Source organism: Larimichthys crocea, chromosome VII, assembly GCF_000972845.2.
Source record: "Larimichthys crocea isolate SSNF chromosome VII, L_crocea_2.0, whole genome shotgun sequence".
Classification (NCBI taxonomy): domain Eukaryota; kingdom Metazoa; phylum Chordata; class Actinopteri; family Sciaenidae; genus Larimichthys; species Larimichthys crocea.
The window spans coordinates 17,156,217-17,182,615 of NC_040017.1; the positions used below are offsets into that span (position 1 = coordinate 17,156,217).

The 26,399-nt window shown below is 38.7% G+C and overlaps 1 long non-coding RNA gene across 1 annotated transcript; it reads right to left on the minus strand.

The window, feature by feature from the left end:
• Nucleotides 1-14,273: 14,273 nt before the first annotated feature.
• Nucleotides 14,274-26,349, minus strand: LOC113746154 (uncharacterized). The gene is made up of 3 exons (XR_003462638.1): nt 26,093-26,349; nt 25,855-26,005; nt 14,274-14,459 (listed from the first exon to the last, which is right to left on the minus strand). It is a non-coding gene; the product is annotated as an uncharacterized LOC113746154 (long non-coding RNA).
• Nucleotides 26,350-26,399: the final 50 nt, after the last annotated feature.

Sequence of the window (26,399 nt, forward strand, 5' to 3'; positions counted from 1 at the left end):
TTTTCATTGATTCATAATGTGATTATTCAGATATAACCCATCCTAATCTTTATGTGTTCATGTTTGTAGGTTTCCACTCAATGGAGCCATAGTTTGACCCTCTAATTATTTATTTCGTCCATATCCACATCCAAGAAAAGTTCAACATTTTACTTTGAAGAGAAAATTAGTACAACAATATTAATTTCCACTTACATAATAGGAGCATTGTTACAAAGAAAAAAATAAGCAAAAAGAGATAGAGGGGTGTTGTTTAGCTCAGTTGGTAGAGTATCAACCCCATGTACGAAGGCTCAGTCCTGGCCCCAGCGGCCCAGGGTCCAAAACCGACCTTTGCCCTTTGTCGCATGTCATTCCCCATCTCTCTATCAAATTAAAAGCTTGAAAATGCCCCCAAAAAAGAAAGAGAGGTCAAAAATCTGCCTGCCTGAATGACTTAATTACCTCTCAGTTATGCCTCCAAGCTCCCTTCATGTGGGACCATCAAAGGACAGTTTCAAAACTTTCCAAAATATTACAGATGTAATACAAATTAGCTTTACAACAAAGTAATGCTGTTCTTAAACATTAGGTTGTGTGTTATGGAAAATTGAAAATGTCTCTTGTACTTGTTGTACTTACTTGTACTTATTTATATTATTTTATTTTATAAGCGTGGGAAAGGAGGGCAATGAGACAATCTGATTTAGTTTATTTAGTTTTATTATATTTGCACAGTTAAAATTACATAGAAATTACAAAGATAACAAATAATGAAAAGTGCAGGGAGAGACACAAAACCCAGTGATGCACATAAAGATGTGAGTGGATGCTATGTGCAATGAACGAGTCATTATCTTAAGATCACTGTTATTATTTTTTGTTCCAAATTGCATAATCTTTGCTGTCACTGTCCATTCTCCATGTTTTCCTTGTTGATTCTGACTTTGCTCTGTCGTAAAAAAAAATCTTATATACATAGTGATGACTACTTTTTTTGCTGGAAAAAGGCTGGAAGACAGCACAGAAGCACTAATCCATGGCAGCACAAGAACAGGCACTCAATACAAGATCAATAGAGGCAGGTGTCTACCACACCAGACAGGTGTAAAGATGCTCCTGAGACAGTTCAGCTGGCATAGTGTATAGGAACATCTGCACTGAGTATGGGCTGGAAATTACAAGGTCAAAATGGAAGACACCTCCTAAGGTGGTTAAGAATGAACGAGCCAAGATCTTGTGTAACTTCCAGATCCAGACTGACAGGTGGACATATCTGGTGGTGGCTAACCAACCAGATATTGTGTTGGTGGACAAACAGAAGAAGGCTGTGGTGATAGATGTAGCAATTCCAAGTGACAGAAATATCAGGAAGAAGGAACACAAGAGGCTTGAACCAAGGGCTGAAAGAGAAACAAAAAGAAGATGTCTGAATGTAGAGCCGGGGTGGATACTGCTAGAGTTGAGTAGTGGATTGGTTGCAGGTGAGTCAGATTGGCAGCTGGTGATGATGGCCACTCCCAGGGAGACAAGACAGACACAAAAGAGGGAGGGGAAACCAGTGGAATGAAACGAAATGAGGAGAAGACACCACTAGTCTATGACACTTCGCACATCTTCTTTTGTCAGTGCCAGTGGTAATCAGAGCACTGGGAGCTGTGACTCTTAAACTGGATGAGTGGCTACAGCCAAAGCAACAACAACCTACCCCCAACCCCTGCACTGACACAACAATGTTTTAGATTTGTATTACTTTATTATATATAAAAGGTAACAAGAACACACAAAACACAAGATAAATAAATAAAATACAGTATATAAACACAGATGTAAATTACACAAATCCTTCATCACAGGATCCACCATGTTTGAAAAATCCCTGAAGAAAGCTTAAAAAATAAAATAAAATAAATAACTACAAAAAAAAAAGATTCATCCTAAATTCATCCTAGTCTGAACAGTTCCAGACTGTTCAGACTGTAGCAGATTTTTCACCCTGTTTAACCGGCTACAACTACAGGTGTGAAGTGCAATCTAAAACTTGACTTTTCTAGCCTTCTTTGATGCAAAATCATCAATTACATCATCATACGAAATCTGTTGTGCAACTGTATAATTGATGCTGATGATGGCAAGTCCAGAGAGACGCTCCTGTGACATAGTGTACCTTAAGTACGTTTTAATAAGCTTCAGCTTGGAAAAACTCATCTCTGCTTCAGCTACTGTCACTGGAAGGGTCAAAGTTCAGCAAAACTAAATACGACCAAATACAGTCATTTTCTGTGGCTAATAGCAACAAATTAGCAAAAGGCAAATAAATAGCCTATAGCCTGCTGTCACTCACGTCACTCACAGAAATCTGCATACCTTTATCTTTTGCACGTTTCTCCTCTTCTTCTTTTCTTAATTTTCTAAACTGGGCACCTGATGGCTTCTTTGTATTTTTTACTTTGGTCCATGATGAAGACTCGACATCATTAACCACTATACCTTTGCCAACACTGTTGGTTCACCCGTCAATCAACCGGAGTCACGTGAGGTCACGTAGATTTTATTTTATTTTTTTCATTTTTCACTTAACCCAATTAATTACATGTAGGTATATGGGTCTATGTTAATTCTAGAAATGAAATACAGTTTATTTGGAAGCAGTTTGTGTTGTGTGGCCTGCCGCCTGGGATCAGTCTGTCCCTCGCCCCACTCCACCTTGCCTCTTCTGACACACACACAACCTGTATGACTCTCAGCAGTAAGTTGACGTGACAACGAGGGCGCCCACTCCACTAACTTGACATGGAAATGAGCGGTATAGAAAACTTTTTTTTTTCAGGGCGCTCGTGCGCCCTCACATAGATTGCGCCCTGGGCGGTCGCCCACATTGCCCATAGCAAAAAAAAAAAGGTCCTAGCTACAGCAGATTCCAGGTACAACATCTGAGGTCTCTATCCAGAAGTGTGCAGTCCTAGGAACAGCTAAGATACTGTGCAGAACCCTCAAGCTATCTTACTTATCTCTCTTCTGTTTATTTTTTTTACAACGTCTCACTTAATGGTTTTTCTTCATTTTTTACACTGATATCAAAACTATGAAATAACACATATGGGCCTATGTGGTAAACAAAAAAGTGTAAACGATTAAGTTATGTTTTATATTTTAGATTCTTCAAGTAGTAGCCATCTTTTGCCCACTCTTGGTATTCAGCTAGCTATTTCACCTCATTCAGCTTCATGAGGTCATCACTAGGCACCAGGAACAATCTTGAAGTTGTTCCTATATGCTGAGCACTAGTTGGCTGCTTTTCAGACACTTTGCATCCACTGTGAAGGATTTATGTGAGCTTTAATCTGAGGTGCTGTTAATTGGTGATTTCAGAGACTGGTAACTGCAAAAACTTCTCCTCTACAGCAGCGGTTACTCTTGGTCTTCCTCTCCTGGGTCAGAGCCAGTTTCATCATGTCATTTGATGTATTTAGTGACTGCACATGACAATACATTCAAAGTTCTTGATGTTTTTTGGATTGACTGACCTTCAGCACTTAAAGTAATGATGGACAGTTGATTCTCTTTACGTAGTTGAGTATTTCTTGTCATAATGTGAATTAGAACAGTTGAATAGAGCTATTAACTTTTGCGTTAATTATAATTTTTGTTGACCACATAATTGCATATGTGTTGTCCTGATAAAATAGGCTGTGTTATTCAGAATCAGTCAGTTTAATGGCAAGTAGGTTTCTGCATATAAGGAATTTTTTTTGGTGTTTTGGTGCATTATAATAAACATAGGAAGTAGAAAAATAGATAACAAATAAAAAAATAAGTAAATAAAAGTAATATTGTAAAATTAATATATTTTTTACCTCTACATTATACTGTTCATACATACTTAGCTTATGTGGGGTCTGAGCAAAAATGGGTAAATGGGTTTAGATGTGTTTCACAGCTGAATGCATTATAGTAATAATGAATGTTCATTCATTATTATTTTGATAAAATGCACCACAGCTTAATTTTATTTCCTGTTGATGATCTGCAGAAATCCGTGTCAGCTAGGATCTGCTGAGGCATGTCAAGACAGGAGTTCAACCACAGCATAAAAACAAAACAAAAAAAAACACACAAACAAATAAATGCTCTTCCTTGACAACATTATCACCTTGCATGTGTGTTATGACAATAGAACATGTTCTCCAAAAGCATTCAGAATGTGAAGGAGAAGTTTATCCCTTACACACAAATGTACATGTAAATGTGTGACATCAAAATAAAAAATAAAAAAGAATGAACTGACTTGAGACTATTAAAAAAAAAAAAACTCCCAGTTTTACTGTAAATGATAAACCTACAGTACCATCACATCCAGTAACTGTCATCACCCCCACATTATTTACATTAATAGAACACAGCTGCAGAACTGCAGCGTATGCATTACGAAAGGCCGGAAGAAAGCGTAAAAACATTTTACACATTTTCTACTACAACATCATCTGCTTACACTCTCAGAATTACCCACTATCAATTTAGGTCCAATAATGTAATACCTATCAATAGCGTAATAATTTGGGCCATTTAAAATGTAATAAAGCCAATTATGTAATAACATTGTCATAACATGTAACAACAATATGACAACTGTCATGTAACAACGTAACAACTGTCATCCCCAAAAGCTTGAGGACAGAGATAGTGGCCACACAATGACCACACAGGTATAGTTAAGTGCTGTGAGCATGCCAAATAGAGCATCTGGTGGCCAGGCATAGGCAAAGCCCTGCAGAAGTGGATAGCACGCTGCCAAGTAGCAAAACCTACTCAAAACAGGGAGCCACTCAGTGAGTCATGACTTATGATTGAAGCCCTGAGAGAAACATGACTCGGCATTACCCACTCTCAATTTAGGTCAAATAATGTAATACCTGTCAATAATGTAATAATTTGGGCCCTTTAAAATGTAATAAAGCCAATTACGTAATAACATGCCAATAGTGTAATAAAGTTTTCAAGCCAATAATGTAATAAGTTATTATGTTATTATTATCCAATAATGTAATAATACATAAATAGGAATGCGTTTCTTGGAAATAAAAGATATTTTGCAGTTTTTGTGCAGTTTGCTCATCAAAAATAGATATGGAGAATGGCATAGTCGTCATATTCATTAATCAAGGGTATGTACTATGCAGCACTCTCTTTCCTTAATTAGGGTTGTAAGGGGCAATTTGATTAATTTAGAATATTGTTTATTTGTTTAGATATGTAAATTTATAATTTCATGTATGGGGTAATATTATTTAATTCATTACTGTGAAGTAGTTAGCATAGTGATGTCATGTGACCTACATGTGTTTGGTCAGTGTTAGATGAAAAAGTCTAATCAGTTTAGTTAGTACTAAGTTATTACATTATTGCTATGTTATTACATTACTGGCTTTATTACATTATTGGACGTTACTACATTATTGGACATTATTACATTATTGGTTTCTACAATGGTTTTAAAATCAACATTACTGTGACAATAACTTTTCAAAAACGAGTTACAATGTGCTTTACAAAAGAAATGAAGTGGAATAATAACAGAAACAATTCAGTAACAAATTGTGTGCGAATATGTGTAAGAATCAACCGCTTTAACGTGTGTAATTGTGGAGTGGGAAAAATATATTTGACCTACTCTGGATGACATACTCCCAAAACTGGCTGGTTCAAGGGTGTTCTCACTGCTGAATGCTGTGACAGGATAGGAAAGCTCACAACTTTCATCACACTGTTTAAATGGTATTTCTTCCACTGCCTTCTGTTCGATAGTGCTAGTGTTCCCGAAATCTTCCAAAAGAGACATGCACAATCTCCTTAAATACTGTAACGCCGGTTACTCTTAGCATTAACTTTGACTTTGACTAAATTAAATTAGTTAAAGGTTGTGGGTCAGGCAAATGCACAGGGACCGCTTCTTCTGTGTAACATGAATACTTTTAATGTCCGTCTCAACAATAGGACAACTGAACACTCACCAACATCATGTGATACATCATACCACTGCCAATATTAACAATCAACAATCAGTTGCCTACTGTTCTCATACCCTGACAGATGTTGAAATCAGGTATGCTCAGATAGAGAAGGAGTGTCTAGCTGTGGTCTAAAAGTTCTTTAAATGCCTGTACAGCTTGAACCATGACTGGTCATTGTGTGGCATGACTGGTGCAACAGTGAGGTCTCGCCTAAACACCGTCTTTGCAAGGTCACGACTTATGATAACCCTCAGTATCTATGTCGGCCACTGTTAGTCTACCCAGAAGCCCTAGTTATAATAGGTTCATGTTATTGTTTCAAAGATGTTTAAATAAATAAGAACCATAACTGAAAATTATATTACAAGAAAAAATGTTATATAATACCAATAATATTATTGCTCAGTCATGTTTGTTTGTTTGTTTAGTATTTGCTTATTTGACATTGACCAGATTTGATTTGTTCTAGATGCATCTTTGGTTACTCAAAGGAGGGAAGGTGTAATGTATAGCAGTGGAAAGGGTCTAAGTGATGCTGCGCAAGGATCAGAGTACCAGGGGCAGTCAACAGAGCATGTGCAGAGCAGAGATGTTGTATCACAGTTTGATGTTAAATAAAAGACCACAAATGGAGAGTGTTTGTATTAAGGACTGATTATTAAAACATTACAACATGTAATCACTCTAAATAAAAAAATAGAATAAAAGCACAAAAACCATTTGATTTTTTCCCTTTCTGTGCGTTTCTGTGTTTCTCCTTCTCTTCCAGGTGGTGTACGTGCTTGGACGGCGTGGCTGGCTGTGCAGATCTCAGCAACAAGGCACATCTGTGTTTCATCCACAGTCAATCCAGCCTTGCCAAACACCATTTCTGTGCCAGGAATGGGATCACGTCACGAACTGTTATTTCTTCACTATGGGTTTGGTTTTGTGTCAGCAAAAAGCAACAGAGTGCTCACTTAGAGTGCGTGGATTTTGGGTAATCACAAGAAGCCATTTTCAGATGCATAAATAATAAAATATATTATAGAATAATAAAATAATAAGAGAATGCATGACTGGAGTGATGGACACAATGTTTGAAGGCAAACAAAAAGAGGAAATTAAAGCTAAAATTAAGCAAACCCCCTCTCAGATTCCACAAATTATATTTTTATTTCAATTCATATTTTTGTTTGTTTTGAATAAAAAGGACATTTTCTTTTGAATATTACAGTATATCGCATGTGGCCTGACCAACCTCAATAAATGGGCCTTTGAGTCATTGAAAAAAATCTTTGTGGCCCTTTAAGATTTGTATTTGAGTACCCCTGGTCTAGTGTAATATTCAAACCTGTGTTGACCTTTAGACTCCCTAGGTGGAATTCCTGGGGTTTAGGTCCCCCACAATACAAGAAAACGTTGTCGAGCCACAATACCGTTTTCTGGTATTGTGTCGCCACCCAACACACCCCCTCGCATACACCGCCTCGCCACATAGTGACAGTGTCATCGTTGGCAATTAGTTTCAATGTTAAAAAGGCCATCACATCCAGTAACTGACCACACACACACATTCTTTGCCAATTCCAAGTAGGTAGTAGCCACAGTGATGACTGTCTGGGATACTCCCCAGGTGTCTGCCCTGGAGCTCTCCCCCGTGTCCTGCCTTCACTGCCTTGTGCCTCATCCTATAGTCGCTGTCCGTTGTCGCTGTACACCATCACCGTCTGCCACCTGCTCTCAGCTGCCACTCAATGCCGCCTGCTGTCAGCCCCTTGCCTCGTCCCTGCCTGGCCCCACGGCTGGCCCCACAGTGCCTGCTGCTCCAATCATAGATTGACGTACCTTCTGGCCTAGGTAATAGCATCCTGCCATCCCCAGGCTGGAGTACCATGCCTATGGGTACCAGCAGTCGCACTTCAGGGGGCTTCCATCACTGGCTCTGGCTCAGGCTTGGGCTCTGACCCTGGCCCTGGCCCTCAGGGCCCACACACTCCTCATCACTCATACTTTTGAAAGAAGCTTATGATGGCCCCTTAAGAGGTTTTTATAGACAACAAAATTAATTTGAGTCAAAGGATGCAATAAGTAGATAAAGTTAATCTTCCTCTGTTAAACTTTTTTAAAAAGGTACACACATTTTATATTCAGACCCTGTTTGATGAGAGTGCAGTGCCTGAATGAACCAGGCCTGAATTTAAAATGTTTAGTATTTGATACCCAGTTATAAATGCCAAGCGCTGGATAGTCTGTCTTATGGGACAGATGCACAGACTGTGTGTGCATCTCCATGAGTACCTTTGATTATGGCTTATGTATCTGCAGCAGCCTGACTTCCAAAAGGGCTGAGTTTAGGTAAATATCATAAGATCAGATGTGGTGATTTTCAAATACTCTAAGTCAGTCACATCACTAGTCTCAGAGCTCTGAAACCGCTATGACAATTGCAGTTAAAGGTTTGAAGGAGCAATCGTTACCAGTTTGGAATGATCCTCTGCCGTGCATGTTTTGACTTTTTTGTCCATTACATTCGTAGCCCTCCCACTCAATTCTAATTTAATACAGAATTGTTATACATACCTCAATTACATTTGAAACATTTTAGCATGGGAGGTGAATTGGTAGGAGCCTACTAAAATGAACCTTGTAGGTGTTTGACTAGGTCATATGATTTTCACTCGGGTGAGAGAGGCCAAGTTCAGCTAACTCCCATGCATATTTTATACCACCTTCCTTTCAATACAAATCACATTACTGTACTCCATTAGCAACATGAATAATTAGTACACACATAGATTCAATGCAAATAAAGGTGGGAACATTATACACAACATGACTCAAATAAAATGCAAATAAAATAAAGAAAATACCTGGGGCTTTTAGTTTATGGTACCATGCATTGCTGGCACGCAGTTGGAGTTCATTTGCAGATCCTCATAATGATTTTGTCTATACTCACACTAGAGGTTTGGTTCAAAACCTCTGTCCAGTAGTCGGCTGATGAAGGTCCTGAAGCTCGGTCCAAGTAGGAAAAAATACTAAGACAGCTAATACTCGTCTGCTAACAGTCCACACGAGGCTTCAGTTCAGAACTCACACCAAAACTTGTCTTTTCTTTTGTCATAAACCCTCAGCTTTTTAATCAATAAAATAAAATAATGAACAATATTCTATGAACTTATGAACCACTAAGCATCTCTCTGTCACTCTCTGACGTTTTTTCGCTCTGTTTCTCTCCTAATCTCGCTTTCTCAGAAATCCGGGAGGTTACCCACATTCATCTATAATATACACTGATTGGACAAAAACAGATCGACAACTGAACACCCAAACAAACAACAAAAACACAACAAGAGACCGCTAAGAACACAGGAAAACACAATACCCTCTCAAAAACATATAGCAAATATACACTGTTCCAAATTATTATACACATAATGAAAAAATGTAAAGAACTGTAGCAGGGTACTAGACATTTTTCACAGATGATGCATCCTTGTTGCTTTGGGAACATCTGGCTCTACTACCACCAGTTTAAAAAAGGAAATAATTCCTGCCTACACACATGACACTGATGACCCCTCTGTTCCAGGAGAGGAAATCTGTAACAGCTGGTTTTAATATTAAGACATAATTTGCACCCAGCATAATGCGTCTGTCTGTCTGTCTGTCTGTCTGATATGCTCACAGATTTTTGCATCATACTTTGTATCATTTATGTTCATATAACATATTTATATTAATATAGCAAGTCATTACTTAATGTTATAAATGAGTCTGGTGCATGCTGATGCTTAAAGCAATAGGCACGTAAATCTGAACGCAAATGGCGTGCCACTAAACTGGAAGAATCTCATCTAGTCTGGCAAGATAATCTCAAAACATACAGGAAGGCTCTCCGTAATGCCAGAGCAGCCTACTACTCTTCATTAAGGATAATAAAGACAACCCCAGATTTCTCTTCAGCACTGTAGCCAGGCTAACAGAGAATCACAGCTCTACTGAACCATCTATTCCTTTAGGTCTAAGTAGCAATGACTTCATGAGCTTCTTTAAAGATTATAACTATTAGAGACAAAATTAATCACCTCTTGCCCTCAACAGGCATTGATCTGCATTCTGATACAGCAAGTTTGAAAACAGCTGTAAAACCTGATATGTATTTAGCATGTTTTTCTCCCATCGACCTTCATCAAATAACTTTAATCATTTCTGCAGCTAAGCCGTCAACCTGTCTCTTAGACTCCATCCCAACCAGGTTGCTCAAGGATGTTTTACCTGTAGTTAGTAATTCGTTATTGGATATGATTAATCTGTCTTTATTATCAGGATATGTACCACAGTCCTTTAAGGTAGCTGTAATTAAACCTCTTCTTAAAAAGCCCACTCTAGACCCAGAGGTCTTAGCCAACTACAGACCGATATCAAACCTTCCCTTTCTGTCTAAGATACTTGAGAAAGCTGTAGCTAATCAGCTGTGTGACTTTATCCATAACAATAGTTTATTTGAGGATTTTCAGTCAGGATTTAGAGTGCATCATAGCACAGAGACCGCATTAGTCAAAGTTACAAATGACCTCCTAATGGCATCAGACAAAGGACTCATCTCTGTACTTGTCCTGTTAGATCTTAGTGCTGCATTTGACACCATTGACCATCAAATTCTTTTACAGAGACTGGAACATCAAATTGGCATCAAAGGAACCGCCCTAAGCTGGTTTAAGTCGTATTTTTTAGATCGATCTCAGTTTGTTCACGTCAATGATGAATCCTCCATGCAGACCAAAGTTTGTCATGGAGTCCCACAAGGTTCTGTACTTGGACCACTTCTATTCAGTTTATATATGCTTCCTTTAGGGAACATTATTAGGAATCACTCTATCAATTTTCATTGTTATGCTGACGACACCCAATTATATTTATCGATCAAGCCTGATGCAACCAATCAGTTAACTAAACTCCAAGCATGCCTTAAGGATATAAAAAGTTGGATGACCTACAATTTTTTTATGTTAAATTCAGACAAAACTGAAGTTCTTGTAATTGGACCCAAACACCTCAGAAACTCTCTTTCTAGAGACTTAGTTACTTTAGATGGGATCACCCTGGCCTCCAGCTCCACTGTAAAGAATCTTGGAGTTGTCTTTGATCAGGATTTGTCCTTTAACGTCCACATAAAACAAATTTCGAGGACTGCATTCTTCTACTTACGTAACATCGCGAAAATCAGATGCATTGTCTCTCAAGCGGATGCAGAAAAACTAGTCCACGCATTTGTTACTTCAAGGCTGGACGGATGATGCACTTCAGGCAATAACCCAGTCAATAGCAGGTTTCAGAATAATTGGCTTAGTCATAGTTCTTTGGACTAACTAATCCAGTTATTAAGATGATACTGGTGAAAGTGTTTATCATAATGATAACTGCTGTAATAACCTTGTAGTTATCCAGTTATATGACTTTAAAGGTAGGTTCATGATGCAGGTGATAACCATGGGCGGACTGGGACAAAAAAATCGGCCCTGGCATTTTTAGACCAGAGCAGCCCACAACCTAGACACAAACACACAGTGAGTGTTTTGGCAGTTTTTGTTTTTTTTGTTTTTTTTCCCCACTATCTTATTCCGCACGGACTTCTTAAACTTTGGCTGGCTGGTGCGGACCAGGACATGGTTTCCAGACTCCTTCTGAAAAGAGACTGAATCCAAACATAAAATTGAGTCATCATGAGCAATCACTTTTTACAAACACACAGTCGTTCAGTGTTAATGCGTTAATGGGCAAGGAACCACCCCACAAGATGATGTTTTCCAGGAGCTGGAATGGTACAGAAAATAGTTTAACACACTAACATGCCTGTAAATAAAAAGATTTATCAGTGTCTCTAACATACTCATATTCACATGAGGTTCCCAAGCAAATACAAATAATTTTTGCTTGGGTAAATTGGTGTGGAAATTGGCTGTAGATCATCGTTTCTGTTTGCCCTGTGATGAACTAAAGACAGGATGTATTTGCCCCTCGTCCAAAGTCAGCTGGGATAGGCTCCAGCCCCACCTACTACTCTGCACAGCATGACCACAGAGACCGGCTGAAGTAGAGGTGACCACAGCATCTAAATACTAGAGCACCGCTTCATCTGCACTCAAGCAGCATACATGCTGGTTCTAAAGTGGGTATCAGACAGAAAAATATGAATGGTCGTAGTTTTATCAAAATGACAATCTGGCATATTGGAAAATAAACTTTTCCATGGTAATGAGAAAATAGATAGCGTCCATGACACTGACAAACTGACATCATGGAAAGGATGGACTTCTTGGAAAATCAATCACAGAGGAGTATTGTCATTACTGAAAGTGTCCCTGAGGACAAAGGTGAAACCTGGGAAACATCAGAAATGAAAGTACAAGAAATACAGGGTGATAAATTGGGCCTGATTGTGAATAGAAGTTGAATTAAAGTGAGACATATTATAGTAAAACTCCTGCACTACAAGAACAAGTAGATGATACTATCACAGGCCAAGAAACTCAAAAGAACACAGGTTTACATCCATTAAAAAGGAATGAGTGCCTGAACTGTGTGTTGGATGGGAAAGGGGATGATTGTACCGTTCTTTATTCTGGCTCTGTTCTTAGGCAAAATTGTGAGAGAGCTGAGGAGCTTGACATTCAGCTTTGAGGGGTACTTGGTAATGAAGAATGCGGTCTTGTAAGTGTATGACTTACTGCTACTACCACCTCAACAGACGTGAAGTCTAAACCTGATCAGCATGGGGGTCTGGTATGGATGGATGATGACAGAGAAAGAAACTTGACCCTGACTGGACTGGACCTTACAAAGTTGTCTCCTTAGATGACAAGGGTCTTTCAACAAACTCTTGGATTTAAGACATCCTCAAGCTGAAACAAAAGTTATTCACTATGATTGACTAAAGCCATGAGTTGTACATTTGAGGTGAACCAATCTGTACCTCAGCAACCTATGGACACACAAACTGCTTTTGGTGTTTAGTGGCCCTAAGCAAGATTTCATGTGTGGCCCTAAAAACAAATTGCACACACAGCTAACCCTCTCTGAGGGCTGACAAACGGAAAGCAACAGTAACATTATGTAAAAAGTAAATAAAGGAAAAACAAATAGTTCACAGACTGTGGATCCTGCAGGATCATTTCATCTATAAAACAATGAAACTACAGTGGTCCCTCGTTTATCGCGGGGGATACGTTCTAAAAATAACACGCAATAAACGAAATCCGCAAAGTAAGTTTTACAATTATTATACATGTTTTAAGGCCCGTAAAACCCCTAACCACACACTTTTATACACCTTTTTACACGCATTTTATACAGTACTCCCTCAGTTAATCAGGACGCAGAACACATGTGCGGTTCTCCCTTAGCCAATTTAGGACACAGAACACAATGCGCGTTCATACTGTACAGTACGCTGTTCAAAAAAAAGCATGCAAAATAACACTAAAAAAATCTCAGAAACAGCGAGTCTGCGAAAAGTGGACCGCGTTATTACGAGAGACAACTGTACTTGTTATTATTGCTGACCAGGACGTGGTTTTCAGATTTCTTCTGAAAAGAGACTGAATCCAAACATAAAACTGAGTCATTATGAGCAATCACTTTTTACAAACACACAGTCGTTGGGTTCAGTGTTAATGCTTTAATGGGCAAGGAACCATATGTAACTTCCACAGGCTTTAAAAATGGTGCCCCACACCTCTCAGTGAAGGAGCAGAATCATGTGGGGGGTTTGGAGAAAAGGACCCAATTGCAGGCAGATGAGGGTGAACAAGCTCACTATATTTAAACCAAAAGCCTAAAGGAGCAGGAGCAGTATTAAAAAAAAAAAAAAAAAAAAAAAAAAAAAAAAGACCAAAAAAAAATAAAAAAAAAAAAAAAAAAAAAAAAAAAACAAAGGACACAAAAAACTGATAAACCAAAAGGCGTCTGGAAACCAGGCAAAAAACATTAACCAAAAAGCAAATAATCCAGAAAACAAAGACCAAGAACACAGGGACGAACACAGGCATGAGAACACTGAGAGAACACAGAGAGAACACCGAGAAACAGAGAAACAAACAACGAACAAACAAGGAAACAAAGGAAACACATGAACTAAATAGACAGGACTAATCAGGGACAGGTGAACAAATCAGGGCAGGTGCAAAATCAAAAAAGGCGGGAAACAAGACAGAAAGTAAGAACAGACAGAGTGGAACTACAAAATAAAACAGGAAACACAGAAACAAACTCTTGTTGTAATTTTGTTGTTTGTTTTATTCTATTTTATTGTATAGCACTTTGTAACTGTGTTTTGAAAGGTGATATATTGTATAAATAATGTTGCGTTAAAAAGCCTGTGCGGCGACTGGCTGGTCACTGCCTGTGACCCTGTCAGTTCACCACCTCTCCCGAGGACCATAGCTGATCACCGCGAACACCCCACAAGATGATGTTTTCCAGGAGCTGGAATGGTACAGAAAATAGTTTAACACACTAACATGCCTGTAAATAAAAAGATTTATCAGTGTCTCTAACATACTCATATTCACATGAGGTTCCCAAGCAAATACAAATCATTTTTGCTTGGGTAAATTGGTGTGGAAATTGGCTGTAGATCATTGTTTCTGTTTGCCCTGTGATGAACTAAAGACAGGATGTACCTGCCCCTCATCCAAAGTCAGCTGGGATAGGCTCCAGCCCCACCTACTACAGTAATCTGTACAGCATGACCACAGAGACCGGCTGAAGTAGAGGTGACCACAGCATCTAAATACTAGAGCACCACTTCATCTGCACTCAAGCAGCATACATGCTGGTTCTAAAGTGGGTATCAGACAGAAAAATATGAATGGTCGTAGTTTTATCAAAATGACACTCTGGCATATTGGAAAATAAACTTTTCCATGGTAATGAGAAAATAGATAGCGTCCATGACACTGACAAACTGACATCATGGAAAGGATGGACTTCTTGGAAAATCAATCACAGAGGAGTATTGTCATTATTGAAAGTGTCCCTGAGGACAAAGGTGAAACCTGGGAAACATCAGAAATGAAAGTACAAGAAATACAGGGTGATAAATTGGGCCCGATTGTGAATAGAAGTTGAATTAAAGTGAGACATATTATAGTAAAACTCCTGCACTACAAGAACAAGTAGATGATACTATCACAGGCCAAGAAACTCAAAAGAACACAGGTTTACATCAATGAAAAAGGAATGAGTGCCTGAACTGTGTGTTGGATGGGAAAGGGGATGATTGTACCGTTCTTTATTCTGGCTCTGTTCTTAGGCAAAATTGTGAGAGAGCTGAGGAACTTGACATTCAGCTTTGAGGGGTACTTGGTAATGAAGAATGCAGTCTTGTAAGTGTATGACTCACTGCTACTACTACCTCAACAAACGTGAAGTCTAAACCTGATCAGCATGGGGGTCTGGTATGGATGGATGATGACAGAGAAAGAAACTTGACCCTGACTGGACTGGACCTTACAAAGTTGTCTCCTTAGATGACAAGGGTCTTTCAACAAACTCTTGGATTTAAGACATCCTCAAGCTGAAACAAAAGTTATTCACTATGATTGACTAAAGCCATGAGTTGTACATTTGAGGTGAACCAATCTGTACCTCAGCAACCTATGGACACACAAACTGCTTTTGGTGTTTAGTGGCCCTAAGCAAGATTTCATGTGTGGCCCTAAAAAACAAATTGCACACACAACTAACCCTCTCTGAGGGCTGACAAACGGAAAACAACAGTAACATTATGTAAAAAGTAAATAAAGGAAAACCAAATAGTTCAGACTGTGGATCCTGCAGGATCATTTTATCCATAAAACAATGAAACTACATTGTTATTAAACTAGAACACCAGCCTAGAAATAGAGGAGAGAGAAAGAGTTCTTAGCTTAACTACTTTGTTTGGCATGAGAGCATGAAAGAGCTCATTGTTTGAGAGTTGGCAGCCCCTGGGCCAGTGTCAGTCAACTTAACACCGTACAATGTAATCAGCGAGTCCAAGTTAATGTGCACCTGCATTGCTCGCTTATGCCAGCAGCTGCCCCTGTGAATTCCCCCTCCAGCATATTTGCGCAACTCAGCCACTGCATGTCACAATAGATTTGATAGATAGTAGATAATAGTATCTATCATGAAAGAAAATCAGACATTTGAGTGTCAGGACAGGTTTTTCATGACTCAGCCATCACGAGATCTCTGTGCTCCGACGTCAAGCCTACATTGATGATAATCAGGGACTGTACAAACAAGGCCTCTTGACGTGTGTTAAAGTGGCACAGTACAAAATCATTACCATTCACAACTCATTGCCTTGATGTGGGCAACCTGTCTGGTGATCAACCTTTTCAAATGATGTTTCTCTTTTGTCCAAAACATGCTCAAACAAAAACTTGCAGAAAAACAACTAGTTGAGGTACAGCCAGTCTGTACCTCAACACCCCATGGATAGTCTCCCCCAGTATACTGTATGTCATTCTCTGTTTCAGTCCCTGTGTCCCCTGGATTGCTTGACACTGGACAGGCTTCTGTCCCTGCCTATGTTCCCCTCCTACGGATGCTTTAAAGGACAGGTCTCATAAGTCTATAGCCACGACAGGACCAGTGGACTGACTCCTGCAGTGCCACCAAAGTCTCATTCAGGAAAGGTTGTTCGAGACCACAGTGGCTCTTGCTGTGAGCAACACCTCTTCCATTCAAAGATATGGACTAATGATTACTGGTGTACTGGATAGTTATTTGCTAAATATTGAGATTCTTCACTAAATATTTGCAAATGGAGAGCTTAAAATAAAAAAGAGGGGCATGCAAATCGTGCAGAGATTAAGTGCTTTACACTGTTGTTTCATGACTCAGGTATTGCACAGATTTGAAGTAGTAGTGATTTACTAAAACGTCATAGCATAAAGTACAGTTTTTGAGGCATTTATGGTAGACTAAATGTTACGAGAATTTTTAAGAAGAACCTTTAAATAAAGAGGACTGGATTCAAAATATCAAAGTTTAAGTTTAATTTAATGTTCTTGTACAAGAAGGAGCTGACTGTATGTCTGTCTCTCTCAAAGACAATATACATATGGACATTGTATCAATGACTCCTCATTTACCAATTAACTGCTGTAGTATAAAAAAAAACTCTCTCCCTCTCAGACTTGGCTTCTCTGTGATTTCTGACCAGTCGTGATCTCTCTCCATGCTTCAGGAAAACCACCTCTGCCATCCTCTCACCACATCAAACTCTTTTTGTTCCCACATACACTCCCTATCTCTTGTTTATACAATAAACAGTATCAAACCAATTCAGTGATTCTGAAATTATTCAGCTTAATAGAGATTTATTTTTATATGACATGCTTGACTTGCTGAAGTAAATCAGGAGCGAAGGAAGTGTTCAGGAGCCTCTCATGTCTTATGATGTAGTATTTATTGAAGCTTGGCCAAGGAGAATTAGAGACACTTTCAAAGTACATCAAAAGTGCCTGAGTACACATTATGCTGAACTCCTGCTGGTGGTCAGGCTTTAAACTCCTACAGTGTACACCGCAAATACTATATTTTTTTTAATTTAATTTTAGAGGATATTTCTATATATGATTTATTTATGCATAGATTGAATTTGGATAGTCTATGAAGGAAAAGTTCAGGCCTACCACCTACCACCACTATGCTTTGTATTTATAATGTCAGCTGAGTATGCAAAAGATCAAACTGAGGGTACCAGATATGCTTTTTACCTGGTAGAACCGAGCCTGATGTCAGAAGGTGAATCAGCTTACAGCTGCACAAAATACTGAGAACAAGACATGGGCGTTAAAATGTTTCGTAAAACCTCAAGCCCAAACACGCACCCTGGTTACGAGAATGATAAAAAAATATTTTTCCTGTAAGGTACAAAAAACGATGATGATGAAGATGATACAATTTCCGAAGTGTTAATGTATGTGTTCGTTCTGCGCTCCTGCCCTGATTTATAGACCCTTTGTGGGCGTTTCAGGGAAAAGCAGTCATTGGAGAAAAAAGGTATTGTGAAATAGAAGCAGGATTTATTGTAAATGCAGTCTGTATCATAAAATAATGAAACGTTTGGGTCTCCTTTCATTAATATTAGTTTATTTCCAACATTATTTATCTATTTATTTGTTTGTATCTTATATTATTGTTCAGTATTTATTATTTTAATTGTCTGGTCTTATTTGTGTCATTGTAATCCAGAAAAGTTTTCAAGGTTTTATACACTCCTGATCAAAAATAAAATCAGCAGTTTATTGAAAACTGCATTTAACACTTAGTGTTAAATAGGTTTAACACTAGGTGGAAAGTGAAGTTGTAAGAGTTAATTCTGATTACCATTTAAAAAGGTGTTAGTGTCAAACGTAAATAACACTATGGGTGTTGCTTCCTTCTTAGAGTAAAACTTAATTAACAATTTTCCGTGTTAAATATTTTGATCTAGTGTTAAATATTAACTCTTCCTAGAGTCAAATTAACTCTGAAAATTCAACACTAGTTCAAGTGTTACTTTAACTCTGTTATATTGTTATGTTACTGTTATGTTATATTGAAGTTTTTCAATCCCCATCTCTGTTTTGCATGTGGGAGGACAAAAAACTACAGTTCTGGGTAGGATCGACTCCATGGCAAAGAACTGAGGTGGAGATGAAATATCTCCATAATTTATTCACACATATCTTTGAAAATAATACTGCGCTTCTGAACCAGACCGCGGCAGAGCTGGTGGGGTTTAAAACATTGACCAAATACATATAAGTGATTACAATTCATCTTAAGGTGAATATCGTGTTACCAAAATTCATGGCAAACCATTAAATAGTTAAATTTAGGTTATATTTAAGTCTGGGACAAAGTAGTGGCCCAACAGACTCAGACTTCCGGTTGAGCGATGAGAGGAATGGCGGCGTAGTTTGTAGCTTCTACCAGTCGGAGATAAATATACACCCCCGCCCTCCAACTAACGATAAACCAAATTTAAATAGAAGTTACGAGGGATGAGTGGGGGGGGACGCCAGAAAGACCGAAAAAATCTGAAAACACAGAAAAAGACTATCGTAATGGAGGCAAGCGGTGAAGCAGGGGATAATGGCGGCGAGGCATTAGCCGAAGACGTTACGCCTCCGCGGTCCATAATCATAATCTTTCTCTGGTTTGACACAAAGGAGATGATATTAAGGAAAGCCTGGCAAAAGCGGGTTAAACTTGGCAACTCGCCTCTGTACTTTGACAACGACTATGCGGCCGAGGTGGTGCAGCAACGCAGAGTGTATATGGAGATTAAAAAGACCCTCAAGGCTAAAGGCATCCGGTTCTAAACACCCCTGACCAGGATCAGGATCCACTGAACCGATGGACCCTGGCTCTACAACGTGCAAGAAGCAGCGAAAGAGATGAGGAAAAGGGGAATGGATGTACAAATGAAGGAGGCTGACAGAAGCGCACGATGGAGGAGCGGATTCAGGCGGCATGGACATGGCAACGTGTCAGGGAACCAGGGGCGTGTGGCGGATTAACGCAACGCACGAGAGGAAGGCTGCAGGAGTTCAGGAGAGCCGAAGACAGAGGAAACATCTGATTGAAATGGGAGATCTAGACGAGAATAAGGTTTCATCTTAAAATAAGTGAACCATCACCATATCCTAGCTGTATAGTACAGTATGTTAATGAGCAGGCCCGGAAATTTCTGAGTAAAAGAGATAGAAAGAAGGAGGGAAAGGACATTTTTTATTATTCTTAGTGGTGGCTTTTATATTCATTTATTATTTTTTGGTTAATAAACACAGAGGATGGATATGTGGTAACGTATCCCTGGGATAACGTGGACCAATGATAAAATACGCAACTCTTCAGATTGCCAAGGACAAAGGTGGGTTAGCCCTACCAAACCTCTTAGAATATTATTATGCCGCCCAGACTCGACCTTTGGTGTATTGGTGTGACCCTGAATATACTGCAAGGTGGAAAGATATAGAATTAAAAAGAGAGGGATACCATATCCAGAGTATGATTGCAAACAGGGACATTTAAAGTTTAAAAAATATAAGAATATGCTTGATCCAGTTACTAGATTCACTCTGGAAATCTGGTTCATAGTGATTAGGAAATACAAGTTAGAAAGTGAAACCAAAATTTTGAGCTGGCTGACTTGTGACTCTAAATTTAAACCAGGGGCAATGGATAGTAGTTATGAACAATGGATAGACAAGGGGGGAAATTAAAAGCTTTCAAAAACTGAAGAGGGAATATGGACTGGAGGATTGTGACCAGTTTAGGTATTACCAAGTTAGAGACTTCTTTGAGAAAGAGATAAACCAGATCTTCCCCAGGAGCTGAATAAAGTAACTATAACATTGTGTAATGCATATAGAAACATTACTGGAAGAGTGGTTTCAACACTGTACCAGGGTCTAGAGAAGAGCAGAGGAACTACTACACTGTATTTTAGAGACAGATGGGTAAAAGAAAGTAAAATGCCATTAACTGAAGAGGACTGGTTTAACATATGTGATGTACAGCGAACCACCACCAGCTCCAGGATGTGGAAAGACTTTTGTTGTAAAAATATGATGAGGTTCTTTATTACTCCCAAAAGAAAGAGCAAAATTTCAACTACACAACAAACATGCTGGAGACGGTGTGGAGAGCAGAATGCAGGTCACACTCAATGTTTTTTGGGAATGTACTAAAATAAGAAATTATTGGAATGATGTGTGGGTAGAATTGAAAACAATACTGGGATATGAACTACCTAAGTCATGTGAGATATTATACCTGTGTAACCGGAAAAATGTACAATATGAAGATGAATTTTTCTTTATGTATATATTGAAACTTCAGCAAACAAAATTTGATAAGAAATGAGAAAAATGGACAGATCATAAATCTCAAAGCAGAGACACCACCGAAAACTTGGGACTGATGTCAGAGACATTTGAGGAATATTAATAACATGTACCCCACTGACCCTGTGTTGTGTTCTTTAATGTTGTTATATATCTAAAATTAATAAAATTTTAGTGAAAAATAAAATAAAAAAAATGCATCTAAATAACCAGTCAGACGTGTTAGCAAGTTATCATTTCATGTGTGACTTAAATGTGTCTGTGTCAACCTGCAGGTAAAGTGAATAATCATCACTTGTTTGAGATTTATGTTTTTGTACCATGATAACCAGCTATTGTGACCTATGAGCCATGTGAAATACAAATAAACACTCTCTTTGAAAATAATTCTGACAGTGTATATAGGCATCTCAGACATTTTTCTAAAGTGTAAAAACAAGCGGGCTGCTCATGGCATCTGTCAAAAATAGAACAGTCACATATTTCTGTCTACTTCTGAACCAGTCCGCGGCAGAGCTGGTGGGTTTAAAACATTGACTAGAACGGCCGTGTATCACTGCGACGCAACGCTGCATATTACTATGTAGATATTTAGGAGGTAAAATTGATTTCCATTCACCATCTTAGTTTAGCATGTGAGGTGTCTGCACATACATACTAATGCTGATACTATTGTATACATATGGTTTACATCAAGATACTTGTTTTGTCACTAGCTGTTATCTTAAGGCCATCTGGACTTTGAGGTAATTTAGATAGAAAAGTATTTTGGGTCCCAAATGGTGTTTTTTTCCTGTTTTTATCTCCTTTTACGAGATTGAGGAAGAGATCAGGTCAAGAGATCAAAGGGCCATTTGTTGGGGTATCCTGGGAGAGGAGTCTCTCTCTCTTTCCCTGTCCCTTTATGACACAAGAGTTATAAACATTGTTTGACTAAGACAGTGTCGGCGGACTTTCTCTTCAAACATCTTCAACTGCATCACCACTGAATATACTACACATGTTAGCATGGAAACATTTGTTTATCATCACAAAACACAAACTAGATAGTGATATCCATATCCAGAGTTTTGTATTGGACAAACAACTCATAGCATGGTTAAAACCTAAACCTAAATAACCAGTCAGACTTGTTATTTCATCTGTGATTTAAATATCCTTGTGACAACCAGCAGGTCAGGTGATTAATCATCTATTGTTTGAGATTTATGTTTTTGTACCATGACAACTTGACAGATAAACACTCTATCATGTCTGTCAGCTCACAAAGGGATTCTTGTGTGGACCAAAAAGGTTTAAAAATAGATTTTAAAATGTCAGATTATCACTGTCATCTCAAAACCATTAAGATCTAAAGAGAATGATTACATTACTATATGATGTCATGTCAAAACATGTCATCATTATGTGATTTAAGTACACAAACTCTTGATTGTGATCACATTACGTATGCTCTTCTCAACTTCAGATAAGAGTTTCATTACGGATGGTTTTGTCGGCAGATAAATGGTGTGCTTCCCCTCCCCAGACGATGAGTCAATCTACAGCCCTATACTGTAGCCTACTACTGTTTATTTTATTTTATTTTTTACTCAGATTTTATTAATTTTCGGGTATATAACAACATTAAAGAACACATTATAGCATCAGTGGGGTACATGTTCTTAATAATAACCCTCAAATGTCTCTGACATCAGTCCAAGTTTTCGGTGGTGTCTCTTATTTGAGATTTATGGTCTGTCCATTTTTGTTTGCTGGAGTCTCAATATATACGTAAATCTTTCCATATTGATTATCTCCTCAACTGTGTCCAGCCAGTTCCTCCTCCGAGGGTCCTCTCTACACTATTTCCTGGTGATTGCCTTCTTGGCCGCAGACAGCAGAATTTTTACTAGATATTCGTCTTCATATTGTACATTGTTCTTTGTCAGGTTACACAGGTATAATATCTCACATGACTTTGGTAGTTCATATCCCAGTATTGTTTTCAATTCTACCCGCACATCATTCCAATAATTTCTCATTTTAGTACATTCCTGAAAAAACATGAGTGTGACCTGCATTCTGATTTGAACTACTACTGTTTATCGTGTAACCTATCATCATCATCAAGCCAAAGATTGAGCAATGCTTCTATTTAATCTACCATGTAGATCAGGCATGTCCAAACTGTTCCACAAAGGGCCGGTGTGGCTGCAACTGTTCCACAAAGGGCCGGTGTGGCTGCAGGTTTTCCGTCCAACCAAACAGCAGCACACCAGACTTGACTCATTTAATCAACTGATCTCAGTCCTCAAAGTGTTGATTGGTCAAACTGTGTGCTCTTGGTTGGTTGGAAGGAAAACCTGCAGCCACGCCGGCCCTTTGTGGAACAGTTTGGACACCCCTGATGTAGATGAAAGGCTACGGAAATTAGATCATTCATGTGTGAGTGATTTCATCATCCAAACTTTCCATTTCATTAGTCAGCAGCCTTAGACAAAAAAGAACCGCTGTTCTGCCAACAGGACTTTCACTTAGAAACATTAACCCCTTTTTAACTTACATTGTATACTTATTTTAACCAAAATCATGCAGCTTTTGTTTCAATTTAAATTAGCTATTCTTTTCATCTCTTTTCATTTACCACCAACTAGTTGAGTAAACAAGTTAAAACTAAATTAATTTTCTTATTCTTTCTTATTTTTAAACTCATTTACTGAGTGGATGAGGACACTAGAGCATTCCCACCTACTTTAAAAACTTGCCAGTTAAGCACTGCCTGATCGTGGGCGGATGTCATCTCAGTAGTCACCACCGGTAGTCGAAATTACGTCAGAATTTGGCAAGGTTTTACTATTGGAAAAGTACTACTCTGGGAAAGGCAGTTTATGAATGCTAAAAATAGTCACACACCCACTGCATTCCTGAACACAACATCATAACAAGAATGTGTATGCACGTCCTCACGTGTTTTGATGTTTTTCCTATTACAATCTTGCACTGTCAGCATCACAACACCGGGGCAGTTAGTGTTCATGACCATTTTGGACATTGAGAAAGAGGAGGTTTTCAGGGCCAGGGCCCATGTGATTACTGATTGGGACTAGAGCTGATCTAAAACTGGAGCTCGGCAAGTCTCATCAGCATCTATGGACATGATGACAGAAGTGAAGAGACTGTGGGGGCGTTGACTGGGGCGTTGATGGAGAAAGCTAGGAAGAGAAAAGGAGAGAGTGGAAAAGGCTCAAAGACAGACAGAAGTAATATTAGCTGGCCGCTATGTCTTATGTTGTTGCACTTTCTTGGTGTGCTATTAGAAAACTTGTTGACTCACAAGTTTCTTTTCACAAGTAATATAGTCATAATAAATACATGTCTACAATTCTCCATATTTATGACAGTGATACTGCACTCTAGAGGACATGAATTAAATTGAGTGACCACAAGTGTTGACAAGTTGTATGATAAGGGAGTGCTCTTCCCGTAGACTGCTGCATGTGGGAGGCATTGATAAGAAGTGATATAATCCACTGACAAAATACAGTTTTGCAAAGCTGAGGTTAAATTGCACGATATGGGATTTGTGAAAATGTGTAGTAATGTTCAATCATATATTGTGTGTTAAGTGTTTATTGGTGTGTGTGATAGAATTCATGACAAGATAAAACAGCTACGTGTGTTGTGCAACTGTAAGACACTTACAGTTATGACCCAGCTGATTTTGTCACATTTTCAGTTTACCCATAATAAAGTCATAAAAGAACCAAGCTTCATGAATGTTTTTTGTGACAAAGAAGGATCTGTTCCAATCACTATATCAGAGAAAAATCAGAGTTGTAGAAATAACTGGAAACTCAAGACAGCCATGACATTATGTTCTTTACAAGTGTATGTAAACTTTTGACCACCACTGTATATGACCAGCAGCCCTTTGTGCACATGCCTCTTGTGCAGGCTATGGTAGAGGCATGTGATGAAATTGATTTGGGTATGATTCAGGGATGGATAAGGCACTCAAGGCGTTTCTTCCCTCGATGTCTGGCAGGAGAAAATATTGCCTGTGATGTGGACGAGGTGTTGTGGCCAGACCCAGCTTTCCGGTAGGATGCTGTCTAATTATTTTGCTTTCCTCTTTATTATTTTTTTTTTTCTGCAATTGTGTTTTTTAGCTTACTGTTTTGTGAGCATTATTTAGTTCACTCCAATGTAAATATATCTGCTGTGCATATGTTGCACTGACTTGTTAGGTGAAAAATAAAATTAAAAAAATAAATATTTCAATAGCACGTGTGTGTATCTGCAAATATTTCTGTGCATGTGAACAATCTGAAGAATTCTCTACAGTTTGAACTATGTTAGTATTATGGCAAAGCATACTAAAGATGAGAGTGCTTTTCATTATGCCCAACAGTGTGTAGTTGGTTAGACAAAAATCTGTAATATGAATGAAGTGTGTGCCCTCTGGTGCAAAAGTTTGACTTTGGTTTCAGGGCTTCATTTTGTGGGATATATGAGGTATTTTGCAGTTTGGGTGTGTGGTTTGGTGAATTGTGATTTTTGATAAAACCAGCCTAGTTTGCATAATTGTGTTTAAGCAATTGAAAAAAACCAGTAAAAATGTACTTCTCCCAGAACACTATGTTTTGGACAATATGTTTTCTATTTTTTGGTGAATTGTTTACTGACTTGCTTGATAGTGTATATCATTTTGATCGCTTTGTTTATGATTTGAGAGCAGTGTTTGGTTTCGAGCACAGGTAAAACTGTTTTGAGGCGAAAGTTTGATTTTGCAAGAGGAGTGAGAGGTTTTGTAAGATGAGGTTTTGTGTTTAATGTTTTAAAAGAAAATGGAGCACGGTCTCAGAAATTGTTTTAGCAATTGAGAAAAACTGTGAATGGGGGAGATGGTGGTGGCGCAGTCTTTAACAGAGAGAGTAAAAGGGAACAGGGATCCCAAAAGCTGGCCAAACAGGCTGGTGGTGTCCCCTTTACAGTCAGTACTCCACCTTAGTTGCTGTCTGAGAAGAGGGGACAAGGTGAAGTGAGACATCGATGGCACAGCTACGACCCTGGCGCGTTCTGAGTTGCTGTTGCCGTTAGTTGGTAGCGCTCTGGGCACGGTGATTGTGTGCTTTCATGAGCCGGCTCTAGAGTTGCCTCAGAGAAACAGAGAAAAACACAGGGTAAAGGCACCAATTCTACCCACGAGCAGGGCCTCCTAGTCTGAAAGGTTTTATTACTCACCTCTCATGCACAGGTGTAGCAATCCGCTCTTTATTTGCTGCAGGTGTGCCAGTTTGCTGCAGGGGGAGGTCTTTCAGCCACTCAGGAGAGAGGACACTTAAGTTAATCATACACACACACACATAATTAAGAAAGCAATAAAACAATACAGTACAAAATCACACAAAAAAAGTCTCTCCTGATCACTTTGTGACAAAAACGGAGAGTGAGGGGCAGGTGGAAATGTAGTGGTGAGATTTGAACGAGACAGAGGAATAAAGAAAATTGACACTCAAAAAAAAAAAAGAAGTTAAGCATGCAAAAGTGT